Consider the following 17,061-nt stretch of genomic DNA (forward strand, 5'->3'; position numbering starts at 1 on the left):
CCAGTGGGCCTCTCCAAAGAAAGGCTAGCAGCCTGTGCTTTAAGTTCAAGGACATGCGGTGAACTCAGATTCAGCTCAGCCAGCATCAGCCACCCAGGAACTATGCTATGTGGGACAGCAGTGCTGAGCTTGTGGTGAGGGTCCAAGGTCAGGGATATAGTCAGTGTAAGTTGGTCCCAGTGGACTCCAGGGAGGGAATAAAGAACAGGGAGGTAAATTGGCCAGAAATATGGAGCATAAGTAAGTGGAATTTATTCCAAGTACACAAAGGTTTATTTAACATTCAAAAATTGGGAGAATGGCATTAAAACATGTATAATATCGTATAAGAAACAAATCACCAGTCCAGGTTCAATGCAGGATACAGGAAGCTTGGGGCTGGTGCACTGGGATGACTGAGAGGGATGGGATGGGGAGGGAGGAGGGAGGGGGGTTCAGGATGGGGAGCACGTGTACACCCGTGGCAGATGCATGTTGATGTATGGCAAAACCCATACAATATTGTAAAGTAAAAAAAAACAATAATAAAAAAATTAATCAATATAATTCACCATATCAATAGGCTAAAGAAGAAAAATCATATGATCATACTAATTGACACAGGAAAAAATTTGACAAGATATAACACCTATGTATGACAATTAGAAAAAGAAAACTCTCCAGTAAGCTAGGAATAGGGGGTTTCCCGGGTGGCTCAGTGGTAAAGAATCTGCCTGCCAGTGCAGGAGGCACAAGAGACATGTGTCTGATCCCTGGGTCAGAAAGATCCCCTAGACAAGGAAACGGCAATCCACTCCAGTACTCTTGCCTGGGGAATCCCACGGACAGAGGAGCCTGGCAGCTTACAGTCCATGGAATCACAAAGAGTCAGAGACACTGAGCTATTGAGCATGCGTGCACACAATAGGAATAGAAAGGAACCACTTGATACAATAAAGAACATTTACAAAAGCCTACTCAATGGTGAAAAGTCAAACAAGGAAAGGATACCTGCTCTGACCACTCCTCTTCAACATAATTGAAGTGCTAGCCACTACAATAAGGTAAGAAGAAGAAATGGCTTACAGACTGAAAATGAAGAAATAGAGCTGTTCTTATTTGCAGACCGTTTGGTTGTTTGCACAGAAAATCCTAAGAAATTCACATACACAAAAAAATTAGAATAAATGAGTTCAGCAAGATTGCAAAATATAAGATCAACACACAAAAGTAAATTGCATTTCTACATATACAAATGAACACCTTGAAACCAAAATTTAAAACACAATACCATTGGTTATTGCTCCAAAGTAAATGAAATACTTAGGTATAAATTTTACAAAACATGTATAGGATCCATATGCCAAAATTATTAAATGCTGAGAAAAGAAATCAAAGATCTAAATAAGAGTAACATATTATGTTTAGGGGTTGGAAGCCTCAACACAGCAACCTGGATTCTAGCCTCAGCTGGATCCCTCTTGGTTGGACCCAGCGCCTGGTCTCCCTCTCCCTGTGTGCCCGCATGCTAAGTTGCTTGGTCCTGTCCAACTCTTTGCAACCCAAGGGACTGTAGCCCGCCTGGCTCCTCTGTCCATGGGACTCTCCAGGCAAGAATATTGGAGTGAGTTGCCATGCCCTTCTCCACTCTCCATGCCTGATCCTTATTTCTTTACTTTGGTACCAATGTGGTAAAGGGGACTTACCTACTAAGAAGCATTGGAGGATGTGGCAGGCTTCCCTGCCCAAGGCATTCAGTCAGCCCAAGGGAAACCTTTGCTAGGGATTTTAGGGTAAGTGGTTCCAGTAGAGACCAGGTTAAAGGGCTGATGTAAGTAGTTGTATTGGGGAGAGATCCCAGGAATGTGAAGTGTAGGATCAGGAAAGAGGGCAGAGAAAACATAAGAGGTAACTCAAGGATGCATTACGGGTTACCCACTGCTAAGGAGGACTGGTTCTCCACCTGACCAGAAACTTTCGAAGAACTTTTTGAAATGCCTTTCAGAATTGTCCTCCTGGGACTCAGGTGGAGAATAGCTCATCTTTTGGCTGTCCCCCTCCACAGGTCGGGGATGGTCCCAGGTACACAGACTCCTACACTTTGGGGCCACACCTGTGTGAGTGCTCAGTGGATCCCCATGGGTGTTGCCACATGCGCTGGTCCCAGGAAGTCTGAGACGGAAGTGAGAGGCGTGTGTGTGGAGTCCAGAAGGGATGGGGGTAGTTCCTGTAGAGCATATTTGTCACCCGTGGAGGTGGCAGTAACTAGAATGAGAATTGTGGACAGATTGGTGTGGTGCTCAAAAGGTGTCCAGCAGCGTGGAAGGTGGGGGCTGGAAGTTATCGATAGCCAAGGCCTCTGGAGGGCAGCCACTGGCGCACCTGGGTCTCTGGCTGGTGAAGCACCTCCTGTCCTCTGAGCGCACCCACACTGCCCTTATCTTGGGGCAGCATGATGGCTCATCTTATCTGACACCCCCCAGGCTGTCAACTCCATGACAGAAAGAGCTCCCGCTTAGACTAAAACACATAGTCATCCTCTGCGCTCTGCATGGAGTCACTCACAAAAGCTTCACAGCTGAGAAAGCAAGGCCCAGAGAAGTGCAGTGATCTGCCCAAGGTCACACAGGCAGTTCAGTCCCCAGCACTGGCTCCAGAGCTTGGGCTCTGGACCATGGCCTTTCTCTTCCTGGGGGAGTGCAGTCCGAGGATGCTGTGTCCACTGCAAGGCTCCGCAAGAGGCTCGGGACAGTGTGGCATGGTTGTGGGAAATTCAAGGTGCCAGAGGAGCAGGGAGGAGGACAGTGGGGGTCATGGGGAGGTTAAGGACAGGGAGGGGAGGAGGGAACAGATAAAGAGAAGAGGGAGAGTAAAGAGGAGAGTGATGCGGAGAAAGGAGAGATACTGAGGGCGAGGAGGCGGGGAGGGGCCGGCAGCTTGAGCCCGGCTCCTGGGCACTAGATCACAGCGCGGGAAGAGGAGCGGTGATCCCTGAGGCTGCCGTGTGGGCGGGGCTGATGCGGAGGGGCTCTGGTCCAGGCTCCAGCGGGGGTGAGAAATCATCAACACATGTGGCTGGGAATGTGACAAAACCAGAGCTTCCCTGGCGTCGGCTGCTGTGTGAAGTGGGCCTGGAGCAGGCAGCCTGGGGCAGCGAGGGTGCTCAGAAAACTGCTGCAGGGACCCCGGGGAGCAAAGGTGTGGCCGAGCCAGGGCGCGCAAGGTCAAGACCCCGCAGGACTAGGAGCCAGGGAGAGGAGGGAGCAGGCAGTGGAAGGTCCAGGCTTCTGCACACAGTGGGTGGGCTTCCCAACCCCAAATCCAAACGGCCATTTACTGGATGCCTACTATGCGCCAGGCCCTGGGCCAGGCCCTTGAGATAGAATCTAGGCTTGTAATCACAACCGTGTTTCCAGATGCGTTTGTCCCTCCTCATTTTACCCAGGAGGAAGCCTTGAGAAGTTCCCGTGGGTGGTAAGCAATGGCAGGGCCAGACCCAAGGGGTCTGTGGGACTCCAGAGTCCGTGTTCTTTCCATGCACCATAAAATTACACTCAGGTCATTTCACTCAGCAAAGAGCATGAAACCGTGACAGCTGACCAGGCTCTGTGAGTGTCACAGTGGCCGAGAGCCAAGCTACAAATCACGCCACGTCACCACAAAAGCCAAAATAACCAGCGCCTATGTGTGGTCTGCTTACTCCAGCTGTCTTAGCTCAACCGGATCTATTGACGATTCACTAATCCAGCCAATAGCTGAGTGCTGACCCACACACTCAGCTGAGCCGGAGACAACACGAATCTGTTTCTGAGCCCTCGGCTTTGCCGGGGAGAGTCTATCATTAAAGTCTCCTTCAGAAGCAGCGGGATTTACCTGGCCTGGCCACAGGGGAGCCCTGGACAGCAGAGCCAAAGACACCCCAAAAGGTGTCTGTAAAAAGCCCCTTTTCTTAGGGTTCCTCGTTTGACCCACCTGTCGATGGCCATCTCAGTAAATTTCATTTGTGACAATGAGCTGTAGTGGCTGAATGCTGGCCCCTAAAAGATACGTCTGTGTCTTAATCCCGAAACCTATGAATGTGGCCTTCTTTAGAAAAATGTTCCTACAGGTGGAATTAAGGATTTTGTGCTAAGTAGCAAGTTCGGTAGCCCCTAAATTCAATGACAAATGCCCTTTATAAGAGAAATAGACATTTGAGCCAGAGAGAGGGGGGCAATGCAACCACATGGGTTGAAGAGATGTGTCCACAAACCAAGGAATGAGTGGGGCACTAGAAGCTAGAAGAGACAAGGAAGAGCCCTCCCCTAGAACCTTCAGATAGAGCTACCCTGCCGACCCCTTGATTTCAGACTTCTGACCTCCAGAACTGTGAGACAATGACTGTCTGTTGTTTAGGCCACCCTGTACGTGGTCACTCGTTTGGGCAGCCGCAGGAAAGTAGTGTGAGACAATGACTGTCTGTTGTTTAGGCCACCCTGTGCGTGGTCACTTGTTTGGGCAGCCGCAGGAAAGTAGCCTCTGACTGTCCAGTGTGCGTTACTGTTTGCAGGAAAATCTGTGATCTCATCCTTCAGGCCCATGAGCCCGCCGGGTCCTGCTCTGCCCTTGGCTGGAAAGGGAATCCCGAGGTTGCATCTGCCTCTTGGGTGTGGAGCTCTGGGCTGGAGCAGGATGAGAAATGGGCCTATTTATAAACGAACAGAGCCAGAGGGCGGGAGCCGGGTCAGCCGAGGGCTTCACCAAGGTCACAGACCCAGTCCCTTGGGATGGGGGCATTGCAGAGAAGGGCCAGGCTCCAGAGGAAGCAGGGGGCGGGAGTGCTCAGGCCTCTCTGAGCGGTGGGGCCGTGGTCCATTTCTGAACAGCCTAACAGGAATGTCCAGCTGGCTTCCAAGTCAGATCTGGTGTCTCGGGCGAAGGGCAGGCCCAGCTGGGTGGGAGTGGATTCTTTCCCACTGCCTCATTGCCGCTCCGAGAAAGGAAGTGTGAGCGCCCGGGGCAGGCGCCCTGCACGCAGCCCATGACTGTGGGCGGCTGTGTCCTCCACGCTCCTGCGGCTCAAGGAGGATGCTGCTATGGTGAGTAAGCCTCCGTGCTCCCCTCGCTTCTCGCTGTAAAGAGCACTCTCTCAGCAGGGCCAGGCTGGAGGGACTTAACCGGGTGATACTTCAGCCCCAGGCTGTCTCTTGGAGGGCAGAAAGCTGGGCAGTAGTACCAAGGATGTGGGTGGATAGGGACTCCGCCGATTAGTGGCTGAGCGGGACCAGGGTCTACTTCCAGCGTGACTGGTGCCGGGCAGAGTTGTCCAGAGGAAGTCAGAGCACACAGGCTGCCGTACCCGGCCCCTCCCACAGGCCTGGGCCTGGGGGATGCTCAGCTCCACAGCACCAGGAGTCTTAAAAGCCAGCAGAAGGCTTTCCTTTACAGCAGGAACAGCTTCTGATCCAGCTAGGATGCCTACCTCAGTCACATCTGTGACCATATCATGTCTCTTGAGTCTTGTATGTCTTTAAGCACTTCTCCCTATAAGAGTAAATTTCTGAGTAGCTATCGCAGGAAGAAGAATGGGGCAAGATTTTTCACCTGCTTGTGTTCTGAGCCACAAGCTTCAGGAAGCATTGAATCTCAGCTGCATCTTCTTCTTGCTGTGTTATTCTGGACAAGTCACTTAACCTCTCTGAGCCTCATCTCCTAGTCTGTAATGTGGAGATAGCCCAGTTTATTTTGCTAAACTGCTGGGGAGGTTAGACGAGACAGTATGTGTGACGCTCCCATCTCCATCCACAGAGCCTGGGCTCATTTCCCAGGACTTTGGACATCTTTTCTGTTTAACCTTTCCCGTCGAGAAAGTTTGTTGGAGCTTCAGAGTCCCATCCACTCCAGCTGGGCACCTGGTCACATGGAGTGATCAGCACAGCCCCATGCTGTCATGGGGACATTCATGCAGCCCACGAGGGACTTACAGGGCTCAGGTACCTGCAGCCTACAGACTCCTCCTCTACCCTCCTCCCCTGACTCTGGACTCTGGCCTCTGGCCCAGCTGCTCATGGTCAGAACATTCAGATTCCAAGCCTGAAACCAAACCTGTATCCTTTTCATTCACTTGTCAAGCCCTGTCTTTCCTGCAGAAGCCTGCCTGTGACCTTCTCAGGGTTAAGCTTATACTAAAGTAGAAACAGAACCAGCATGCGGTAGGGATTGTCTGTGGAGAAGGACTTACTGCCTCCACTACAGAGGCAAGGGGGGCTGGTCCCCGCTGCTGATGGGACCCTGGACAAGTCGCTTTTTCCTTTCAGTTTCCTCATCTTTAAAACAGGTATGTGCTGTGCTTAGTCACTCAGTTGTGTCCGACTCTGCAAAGCCGTGGACTCTAGCCTGCCAGGCTCCTCTACCATGGGGATTCTCCAGGCAAGAATACTGGAGTGGGTTACCATGCCCTCCTCCAGGGGATCTTCCCAACCCAGGGATCGAACCCAGGTCTCCTGCATTGCAGGAGGATTCTTTACTGTCTGAGCTACCAGGGAAGCCCTAAAATGGGTATAATTTTATCTAAGTCTCAGAATGACTGTAGGTTGATCGTCAACCACCTGGCCTTGCCCCTGTCATGTATGAGATGCTCCCCCTCCTCTTGTCCTGAGCCCCAATTTGCATGAGTACAGCAGTTGGCTCAGTCCCCAGATACAGAAGCAGGCTGGCTCAGGGAGGGCCCAGGACTCAGGAGACCCAAGGAATAATAAGGGGCATGATCTCCCCTTCCTGGGAGCTGACAGTCCTTGCAGAGGCTCACCAGAGGGGTCTTGCCCCCAGGAGGGGGATTACTAGGGTGAATACTCAGGCCCACAGCAGGAAATGGGGATGAGTCAACTCAGGACCCCTGAGAGGAGCCTTCTCGGACTTCATATCCATTCCCAGGAAACCCGCACACCATTCTTTTGTGTTAATCACATCTGCAAAGCCGTGGACAACATGGCAACAGCACCCTTAGGAAACTCACTTGAGCCTCTTGGCTGCTCTGCCCACAAGGGGAGGTCAAGGGTGCTGCAGGAGGTGTGTCCCCCAGACTGCAGTGAGAGGGCAGGGAAGACCTGCTTGAGGGTCTCCTCGGGAAAGGCCCGGAGCTGAGGGTGGTCACTGGATCCACCAGCGCTGTTGAAACCTGTAGCATCTGATGGAGCGGATGCTGGGCTCAGACAGCAGGAGACCCTCGGGGCAGACAGCCGGCACCTGCCGTGCTGAGCATCAGCCCCTTCTCTCCCGCCCTCTGGTAGGGACGGATCGGTAGATGGGTTCTGTGGGGCTGTCTCCAACCGCGACTGGGCCCGGAAAGTACAGACAGGAGAGAGCCGTTGTAATCAGACAAAGAGGCCATTAAAACCAAACGTTTAAAATATGACTCCATGTATATAAAAAGATATTCAGGCAAATTAAATGCATTTAGGCCAAATGCCTGGGACAGAATCCCAGCTCCACCACCTGGAAGCCCTGTGACCTGGGGCTAAGAGCTGGTCTTCCTTAAGCCCTGGTTTCCTGGCTTCTGTGGACTGAATGGTGGCTCTCAAAAGATATGTCAACATCCTAACACCACAACTTGTGAATGTGACCTTATTTAGGAGGAATCTCTGCAGATATAATGAAGTTAAGAATCTAGAGATTAAGAGATCATCTTAATTACCCAGGGGAGCCCTAAATCCAGTGACAAAGTCTCTGACAAGTCTCCTTTTAGAAGCACTCAGAGGAGACAGACAGACAGACAGAAAAGAGAAGGTCATATGCAGACAGAAGCAGAGATTGAAGGCATGCGGCCACAAACCCAGAAACACCTGGAGCCGCCAGAGGCTGGTCAGGCACTTGAAGGCAGCTCAGCCCTGCCAACACCTTGAGCCCAGATTTCTGTCCTCCAGAACTGTGAGCGAATAAATATCTATTAACCCTCCCTCACCACCAGCTTGTTACAGTGACCACAGGAAGTATTCTTCAAAGAAAGAAGGTAAAGATCTGACAAGAGAGGATCAATATAGATCATGTGCATTTTTACATACAATAGAATTGTATGCAGTCATGCAAAGAAGCTGTGGACAGTCATTAAGGATGAAGCTGGTGTTGGGAATATCAAGCCGGAAAAACAGAGTACCAGAATACTAATTTGTAAATGTTTAGGAATCGAATTTTGTTTTTAAAAGTATGCCAAAACAGGAAAAATAACGTTGATCATCTCCAGGCCATGTTATACAATTTCCTTTATTTTCTTCTTTGCTATTTTCTGTATTTTCCAAATTTCTTCTCAGTGAGTGCATGCAGGATGCTGTGTTGAATCACTTCAGTCGTATCTGACTCTTTGCCACCCTGTGAACTGTAGCCTGCCAGGCTCCTCTGTCCATGGGATTCTCCAGACAAGAATACTGGAGTGGGTTGCCATTCCCTTCTCCAGGGGATCTTCCCAACCCAGGGTTGGAACCCACATCCCTTAAGTCTCCTGCCTTGAAAAGTAGCTTCTTTACCATTAAAGAAGCCACCCAGGAAGCCACCCGGGAAGCCCCTCAGTGAATATAACTTTTACTGTCAGAATATAAAGAGCCATTCTAAAATTTTCTTCCACAAATGTGACTTAGCTGTGCAAGAGCCCCCGAAGGCCCACTTTCTTTCCATCTATAATCTCATGAGAACCTTACAACAGCCCCACCATAAACTCACCTGTGATTCCATTCTGTAGGTGAGAAAACTATGCTTCAAGAGGTAAATAGTGAGTGCAGAGCCAGCCTGTGGCCAGAGTTGGGAAAGGAACACAGTCGCCCTGTCTTCTGAGCCTTGTGTGAGAAGCCACACTCCCCTACCCCACCGAGACAGCCACTGCTCTGCCCTCACCTCCCTCTCAAGGCCACAGCCAGGATCTGGCCTGTCCTTCAAGTCAGAATGACTGATCAGAGTCTCAAGTGCCCTCCAGGCAGAGATAAATAACAGAGAGCTAGATCCCGGGATTCCGGTTTTGTATTTTTAAATGGAAGGAGAGATAAATCATTTCTGCTAACTGTTTTTACCTGGCTGCAGGAAATGATGCATCGCCATCTTTTAAAAGAAAATTAAGCCTTTAATTCCATGGCACATGTAATAAAATGATACTTCAGCTCTCTGCCTTGAATATATGGCCCGTCGTGTCCTAATTTACTATTTCAATGCTGCCTGAAATGTTCTGAAGTTATTAATGTGGCAATATATTCAAGCACCAAACCTGGCCTTCAAATGCTGTTCAAGCGTTCAATTAACACAATGGATGGCCAGGCGGGAGCCAAAGGGGTCACATCGAGAGGGAGGCCATGCGGGTGGGGTGCACGGTCGACCCTGCTGTAGAGGCCACTGTGAGCCGGAGCGGGAGGCCATGCAGGTGGGGTGCACGACCGACCCTGCTGTAGAGGGCTACTGTGAGCCAGAGCCCCATTTTCTTCCTCTTGGGGGTGGAGATTGTGATGCCTCACTCACAGGGCAAGGTGCCAGGTACAGATCTGTGCCTGGGTCCCCAGTGCCCCCAATGCCACTCTCTTTATTCTGATTCTCTCGTGGCCCACAGGAGAGCTGTGGTGCTTCCACACACACACCAATGCTTAGCATGTGTGCACAAGCTCACACGTGGGGCACTTCATCCCAAGACTCTGAGCAGGCACATCCCATTGCTCTTAGAAGAACAGGCCTTTATGACCAGGGAACTGCCCAATGATCCATGCAAAGATATACTGGGGGGAAGTTTCAATGGAAGATAAAGGGCAGGGGCCTGGGGGCTGCAAGGCCCGTGCTCTTCACCTTGTGCGCCTCCCTCCTCTCCTGTGAGTGTGTGGTGCTGACCGGAGAGCACGTGCTAACGTCAGCTGCCCTCACAAGCCCTGCCCACTGGCACATGGCAGAGCCACTGCACGCGAGCATCCGGATGGGACCGCTTGAATGAGAGCGCCCTTGTTCCACAGAAACTCCCAAATGGGCTCAAAAGACACTGCTGGGGTCTCTGGGGTCAGGGACTTCAGGTCTTTCAGTGGGGCCCTCAGCAGGAGCACCGGGTCCCCTGGGAGGTTCAGTGCAGCCCCACGTCCTCTCCAGGGTAAATCTCATCTGTTTCAGAGACAGAGTTGGGACAGTTCATTTAGCTTTTAGCAAACTCACAAGGGGAATAATCGCAATCCTATGTCTAGAGGTGAAGATATACATGAAATTCTCCAGTGTGGACCAGATCCCTCGGCAGTGGGCAAAAACCAAGCCCCCTCTGATACTCAGAGCTGGGGGCCTGAGGGAGAGATGACAGCGATGGCTGAGACTAATTCTCTGGAGGAATCAGGGTGATACTCAGAGCTGGGGCCTGAGGGAGAGATGACAGCGATGGCTGAGACTAATTCTCTAGAGGAATCAGGGTGCTACTCAGAGCTGGGGGCCTGAGGGAGAGCTGACAGCAATGGCTGAGACTAATTCTCTGGAGGAACCAGGGCGCTGGGGCAACCAGACAAGTGAGCTGAGCAAGTTATTTAGACAACAGCAGCGCCTCTCTTGGGCTTCCCTGGCGGCTCGGACAGTAAAGAATCCACCTGCAAGGAGGGAGACCTGGGTTCCATCCTTGGGTTGGGAAGATCCCCTGGAGGAGGCCATGGCAACCCACTCCAGTATTCTTGTCTGGAGAATCCCCATGGACAGAGGAGCCTGGGAGGCTACAGTCCATGGGGTCGCAGAGTTGGATACAACTGAACGACTAAGAACGACATAGCACAGCACCTCTGTCTTGTAAGATTGCTGTGATTATGAAAATGAATCAACAATGCGATCAGTCACACAGACGTGCTCCTGTTAGCGGCGGAAACCAGCCCACTGCAGGTAGCTCCCTAAAACTTAAGCTGCTCCATTTGTGGCAGACAGTGGGAGTGAGCACTCGACGCCGGGAGTCCTGCTGGGGTCTCCTCTTCCTCATCACTCATATTCCAGTGCCCAGAGCCAAATTCTACCCCAAATAACCTCCCCACTCTCCTCTCCTCTCTGACCTTCCAGGCCACTTACTCCCCTCTGAACACCTACGAAGTCCTTCGACTGGCCCTGCCCCCATCTCATCCCGCAACATTCCATTTTCCATGCTGCAGTCAGAGAAATCTTTTTTACATTTATTTTCTCATTGAAGGATAGTTGATGTATATTGTACAAGTTAAAGGTGTCCAATAAAGTAACTCACAATTTTGAAGGCTACACTCTATTTATAGCTACTGTAAAATGCTGGCTCCATTGCCCGTGTTGCACAGTGCACCCTGTAGCTTATTTTATACCTCAGTCTGTACCTGTTAATCCTCTGCCCTCCATCGCCCCTCCTCCCCTCCCTCTCCCCACTGTAGCCGCTAGTCTATTCTCTATGCCTGTGAGGCTCCTTTTTTTGTTCTATTCACCAGTTTATTGTATTTTCTATGTTCTACATGTCAGTGGTACCGTACAGCGTTTGTCTCTTTCTGTCTGGCGCACCTCACTCAGCATAATGCCCTCCAAGTCCGTTCATGCTGCTGCAAATGGCGACATTTCGCTTTTTATTGCTGAGTAGTTTTCCGTTGTGTGTAAGCATGTGTGTGTATGCATACATATGCCACTTCTTTATCCATTCATCTGTTGATGGACACTTACCTTGCTTCCATATCTTAGCAATTGTACATAATGCTGCCATTAAAGCGTCTTCAAATGTTTATCAGATCCTATTGGCCCTGTGGCTAAACCCACCATTGGCTTCCTATAATACTGGATAAAATGCAAACTCCATGTCTCTGGCCAGCAAGGCTCCACATGGCCTGGTCCTGTCTGCTCTCTACTCTCATCTAGACATCCCCACCCTCAAGCCCCAAGTGTAAGTTCCATGAAAGCAGAGATCCTGTCTTGTTCACAGCTGCATCCCATTGCCGGGCCCATGGTGTTTACAGAACAAATGCTTCTAGAATAAATGAAGGATTCAAAGCCAGGATTCAAACCACCTATAGTGCGCGGTACCACCCGATGGGGAAACAGACACTAATAAAAATGAACCCCTTCAGTTAAGCAAATTTCAATCCCTCCTCCTAAACTGGGAGCCTGTGGAGCCCAGAAGGCTGGAGAAAAAGTTTGAACACACCCAGCCTGCATCTTCAAGGGGCCAAGACAGCCTTGGGAGAAAGTGACCCTACAGGGACCGCTGTACTCAGCTGCACAGGCTGAGGGTGGCCCAAATCCAGGGAGGGCACGGACACAGAGCGACGCTCCCCGGGTTCTCAGCTGGACCAGCGCAGCAGTCCCGGGCCCCTAACCTGCCGCATGAGGACTGAGCCCCCGTTGAGTCCCTCCTTCAGCCCTGCCCCTCTAACTTCAGTTGGTCTCCTCCTTAAGAATTCGCAGACCAGTAAACCCGAGGGCAATACAAGTGGTGTCCCTGGGTGAAAAGGGAGGGTGGAATGTCAGGTGTGCATCTCCTGTCTCTGCTGCATCCTGTCTGTGTGTCCTTGAACTCATTATTTTTTGGAGCTTCAAGCTCCCAGAACACAGAGATGCTTAAAACAATTTGTCTGAGCTGAACCAGATACCTGCATGACATGGCTGATGGAGAGATGGCAAAGCCTGTATCGTGTGGCAGAGTCTAGTTCCACTAGTGTGAGGACCTTCAACAGAAAGCACTTTCTTGTTTTCCTTTATTCGCTATAGCAGCGAGCATAAGGTTACCATGACTCTTTCCCACACATGAGGCCACTGTGGCTCAGAGGCTCAGTGGTTGCCCAATTGCGCACACTGCTGGTGATGAGCCAGTGACTTACCCTGGCCCTAAAGATGGGCCCGACAGCTCCTGTGAGGCTGCCGCGTTCCCAAGGCTGTTGGGCACAGGAACCCAAGACTCTGGTCTTGAGGACTCAGCTTGCTGCCATGCTCAAGTCTGCAGGTCCAGGCGCTCTGCCCCCATCCGACTTCCCCTGCCTTCTAGTCGGCCCTATGGGGTCTCTCCCTGGGTCTACAATTTAAGGGGAGGAGGGGAGGACTTCTGAAAACAAAATCCCTGCCCCCCATAACTGAGTTTAACTGAGAAGTTCCAGTCTGCAAACCTTGGACACACTGCTGACAGTCCCGATGACAGCCCAGCTGGGAGGGCAGCTATATTTAGCCACATGCTTGACCTACCATGTTATCGGGAGCAGAACCAAAATGTTGGGGAGGGAGGTAGCAGAAAACGCCTCCACCCCGTACCGCCCCAGCCGCGCAGCCTTAATGATCTGCTCAGCAAAGTTTCCTCTTTCTGAACACATGTTTTCCCCAATGTTGGGGACATTTGTGACTTGCCCAGTGCTTTGGGCCTGAAGGTAGAGGCCAAAAGCAATCAGCTCCATTTGTAGCAGGAGGAATTTCTGCACCAGGTAGTTAAGAAGCATGTTGGTTGTGGGTTACAAAGCCAAGCTTTCCTCCTGCATCCCTGGGTGCCTGCAACGATAGGAGGGAGTCCATGCCGACAGTGCTTGGGCACCGGGAAGGGGACTGAACCGTCAGCAGGTGAATCTTCATCCCAGATAATCATGCTCCCCGCCTCGTGGAGCTTCTGAAAAGAGCGAATGAAGCATAAGGTGAAAAGCACACAGCACAGCAAGCACCGTGCCTCCCTCTCCTCTTCCCTTGATCCTCACAACCCAACAAGCTGAGATTTAGCCGATGTATCCCCATTCTACAGACAAAGAAACTGAACGCAACACTCAGAGAAGGTGATTTGCCTAAATGCTCAGCGGGGGACTCAGCGATAGATGTGTTGCAGACACATGGATATTTCCCATCTCTAAATTTGACCTGCGTGTTCAATGGCCCAAGGAAATCAAGGTTGGGGGCAGGTGTGATGGTGCTAATTTCCCAGAAGCAGTCTTACCTCTGCTCTTTGAAGTGTCACAGAATTGGCTGGAAGCTGCTCCTGTCGGCAGCGCTGCGCGAGGCTGCTGAAAGTGCTTTTAGCACCTGATTAAAAAGGAGCCTTATTTTCCTGAGCAATTACCAGGCTCGGCTCTCATGATCTCATCCCAAAGACAAGGAAGAAAAATGATGGAAGGCTGGCCTCGAGACACTCACCCCACAGAGCACTAAATGGCCTGGCCTCACCCATGTGTGGGGTATGCCAGGCACAGCATAGGCAGTAACGTCCAGAGCTGCAGGGCAGCAAGCAGGGCTCGCCACAGGGGTGGGCTCTGTCCTTTCCAGCTCCAATGGAGACACTGCACTGGCCTGCATCCGGCTGTGACCTGACTCCTGGGGGATCTGGGAATGAAGCAGAAAGAAGAAAGGAACTAGCCTTTCTTGAAGTTCTCCTGTGGGAAGGTTATCCCTTTTATATCCCCAAACAGCTGTTCCTGGGAGCCTTCTAGTCTTGAGATATTTATTATAGAAAGCAGAGACGTAGGAGGTGACTTCGTGCCCAAAAGCACACAGCCAATAGTTTAGAGAAAAAATGGATTCAAACCCATGCAGAGCTCTAAACAGCCCCTTGCGTTATACCGTGCTGTCCCGTAGCATCCCTGGGCCGCCTTAAAGAGGAGCCTGGGCCCTGCGCTCACCTAGGCTTTCGCCCTCTGGTCCCAGTGTGGGTAACAGCGAGGGCGCCTCGCCCCGTGCGTGGCTGAGAACTCCTGCCCCATTTGTCCTGTAATCGTGTCACCCCAAGGGCACTGTACCCCTGGTCTAGGTTGTAACCAAGGCTGTCTCTTACACCCATAGTAGCAAGGAGCCATAAAAAGCAAATGCCCTTTGCTGCCAGAGATGTGGTCACACAGGCAGGCTTACTCATCACTGGTAGCAGTGGAAAGCCATTTGGCAAGATGTATGCGTACAGGGCTTGATAATGTGAATCTCTTCAATCCAGTAATCACACATCTGCAAATGCATCTTGAGACAATAAATCCAAATAAAAAATCTTACCTATAAACATCTTCATTGTAGCATTTCCTAAGGAGCCAAATACACTGAAATTCCAGGATTTGGAATATTAAGCCATTTAAAATAATATTTTAATTGCAAATTTTATTTTAAAATAATATTTGGATTGCAAGGACTACATTGTCAAAATGGCCATGCAACCCAAAGCAATCTATAGGTTTTATGTAATCTCTATCAGATTACCCATGACATCTTTCACAGAACTGGAATAAATAACTCTAAAAATTATATGGAGTCACAAAAGATCCCGAATTGCCCAAGCAATCCTGAGGAAAATGAACAAAACCAGAGACATAATCTTCCGAGACTTCAGAAAATACCGCAAAGCTGTAGTGATCAGAACAACGTGCTATTGACACAGGAACAGGCGTATGGATCAAGGGAACAGAATAGAGAGCCCAAAAGAAACCCACACACCTACGGCCAACTAATCTTCAACAGAGGAGGCCAGAATGGAAAACGGAGAAAAGACAGTATCTTCACCAAGTGCTGCGGGCAGGCTGGAGAGCTACATGTGAATCGGCGAAGCTAGAAAACATACCCACCACACACAGAAATAAGCTCCAAATGGCTCAACTCCAGTATAAGACAGGACGCCATAGAACTCCTAGGAGAGAACACAGGCAAACGTTCTCTGACGTAAATAATAGCGATGCTTTCTTAGGTCAGTCTCCCAAAGCATTAGAAACAAAAAGCAAAAACAAACAAGTGGGACCTAATCAAACATAAACTTTTGTACAGTAAAGGAAACCATAAAGAAGATGAAAAAACAATCTATGGACTGAGAGAAAATATTCACAAATGATGTGACTGAACAAATATACAAACAGCTCATACAACTCAAATAAAAAAAATAAAAATAAAAAATCAAATTGAAAAAAAGGGCAGAAGACTTTAATAGACATTTTTCCACAGAAGACGTACAGATGGCAAGCATGAAAAGATGTTCAACATTGCTGATTATTAGAGAAATGCAAATCAAAACCACAGTGAGGTGTCACCTCGCACAGCAGTCAGAGTGGCCCTCATTGAAAAGTCCACAGGCAGTGAACACTGGGCAGGAGGTGCTGACGAGGGAGCCCTCCAGCACCGCTGGCGGGAAGGTAGGTTGGTGCAGCCACTGTGGAAACAGTATGGAAGTTCCTTAAAAAACTGGATCCAGCAATCCCACTTCTGGGCATACATCTGGGAAAAAACACTCTAATTTGAAAAGATACATGCACCCCAATTGTACGGGCAGCACGATTTACAATAGCCAAGAAACAGAAGCAGCCTAAATGCCCATCAACAGATGAATGGATAAAGAAGATGTGGTCCATACATTCAATGGAATCCTACTCAGCCATAAGAAAAGAATGAAATAATGCCATTCCAGCAACGTGGACAGACCTAGAGATTATCATGTTAAGTAAGTCAAACAAAGACATGTATCAAATGATACCACTTATAGTTGGAATCTGAAATGTGATACAAGTGGTCTTATTTTCAAAACAGACTCACAGACATAGAAAACAAACTGTGGTTACCAGAGGGAGAAGGGGAGGACGGGTAAACTAGGAGTTTGGGATTAGCTGATACAAACTACTATTTATAAAATATAATACGCAAGCAACAAGGGCCTACCATGCAACACAGGTAACTATATTCAGTGTCTTGCAATAACATAAATCAAATATAATATGAGAAAGGACTATAATCTGTGTATAACATAATCTCTTTGCTGTACACCAGAATCTAGCACTATATTGTGAATCAACTATACTTCAGCAAAAAATGTTTCAGAAGAATTCATAATATGGAAATAAATGCTTTTGTTACAAAGTTTAATGGCAAAAGAAAGTTAAGAAGTTGTCCAGATGGTATGATCACAGCTATGTCCAAAAAAAAAGTGAATGAATAAATAGTACATGGGACTTACGGGTAGAGGGTGGTTTTTGCTTTTGTTTTTAACAGACTTTAGTTTTAAGAGCAGTTTTCTTTCAGTTCATACTAAGATTCAGAAAAAGGTCTAGGAATGTCCCATATACCCCTCCCAACAGGCACAGCTCCCCCATGTCAACCTCACTGGGTGGGTTTTTTCCCCTACTTTCTTTCCCCCACTCCTAAATTGTCAGATTGTCTGTAACGAGAAAAATAAATTCTATTAGGAAGGAA

At 49.5% G+C, this 17,061-nt stretch overlaps 1 protein-coding gene across 4 annotated transcripts in view; it reads left to right on the plus strand.

The window, feature by feature from the left end:
* Positions 1-4,920: 4,920 nt before the first annotated feature.
* C28H10orf71 (chromosome 28 C10orf71 homolog) overlaps positions 4,921-17,061 on the plus strand; it is a 51,278-nt gene continuing 39,137 nt past the window's right edge. For 2 of the 4 annotated variants that reach the window (XM_019953719.2, XM_070782204.1), the window contains exon 1: positions 4,921-5,057. The gene's annotated coding sequence lies outside the window, so the exon portion shown is untranslated. The remainder of the gene's footprint in view (positions 5,058-17,061) is intronic. The other 2 variants (XM_070782203.1, XM_019953723.2) reach the window with 2 other exon arrangements.

This window comes from Bos indicus, chromosome 28 (assembly GCF_029378745.1).
Source record: "Bos indicus isolate NIAB-ARS_2022 breed Sahiwal x Tharparkar chromosome 28, NIAB-ARS_B.indTharparkar_mat_pri_1.0, whole genome shotgun sequence".
Taxonomy (NCBI): domain Eukaryota; kingdom Metazoa; phylum Chordata; class Mammalia; order Artiodactyla; family Bovidae; genus Bos; species Bos indicus.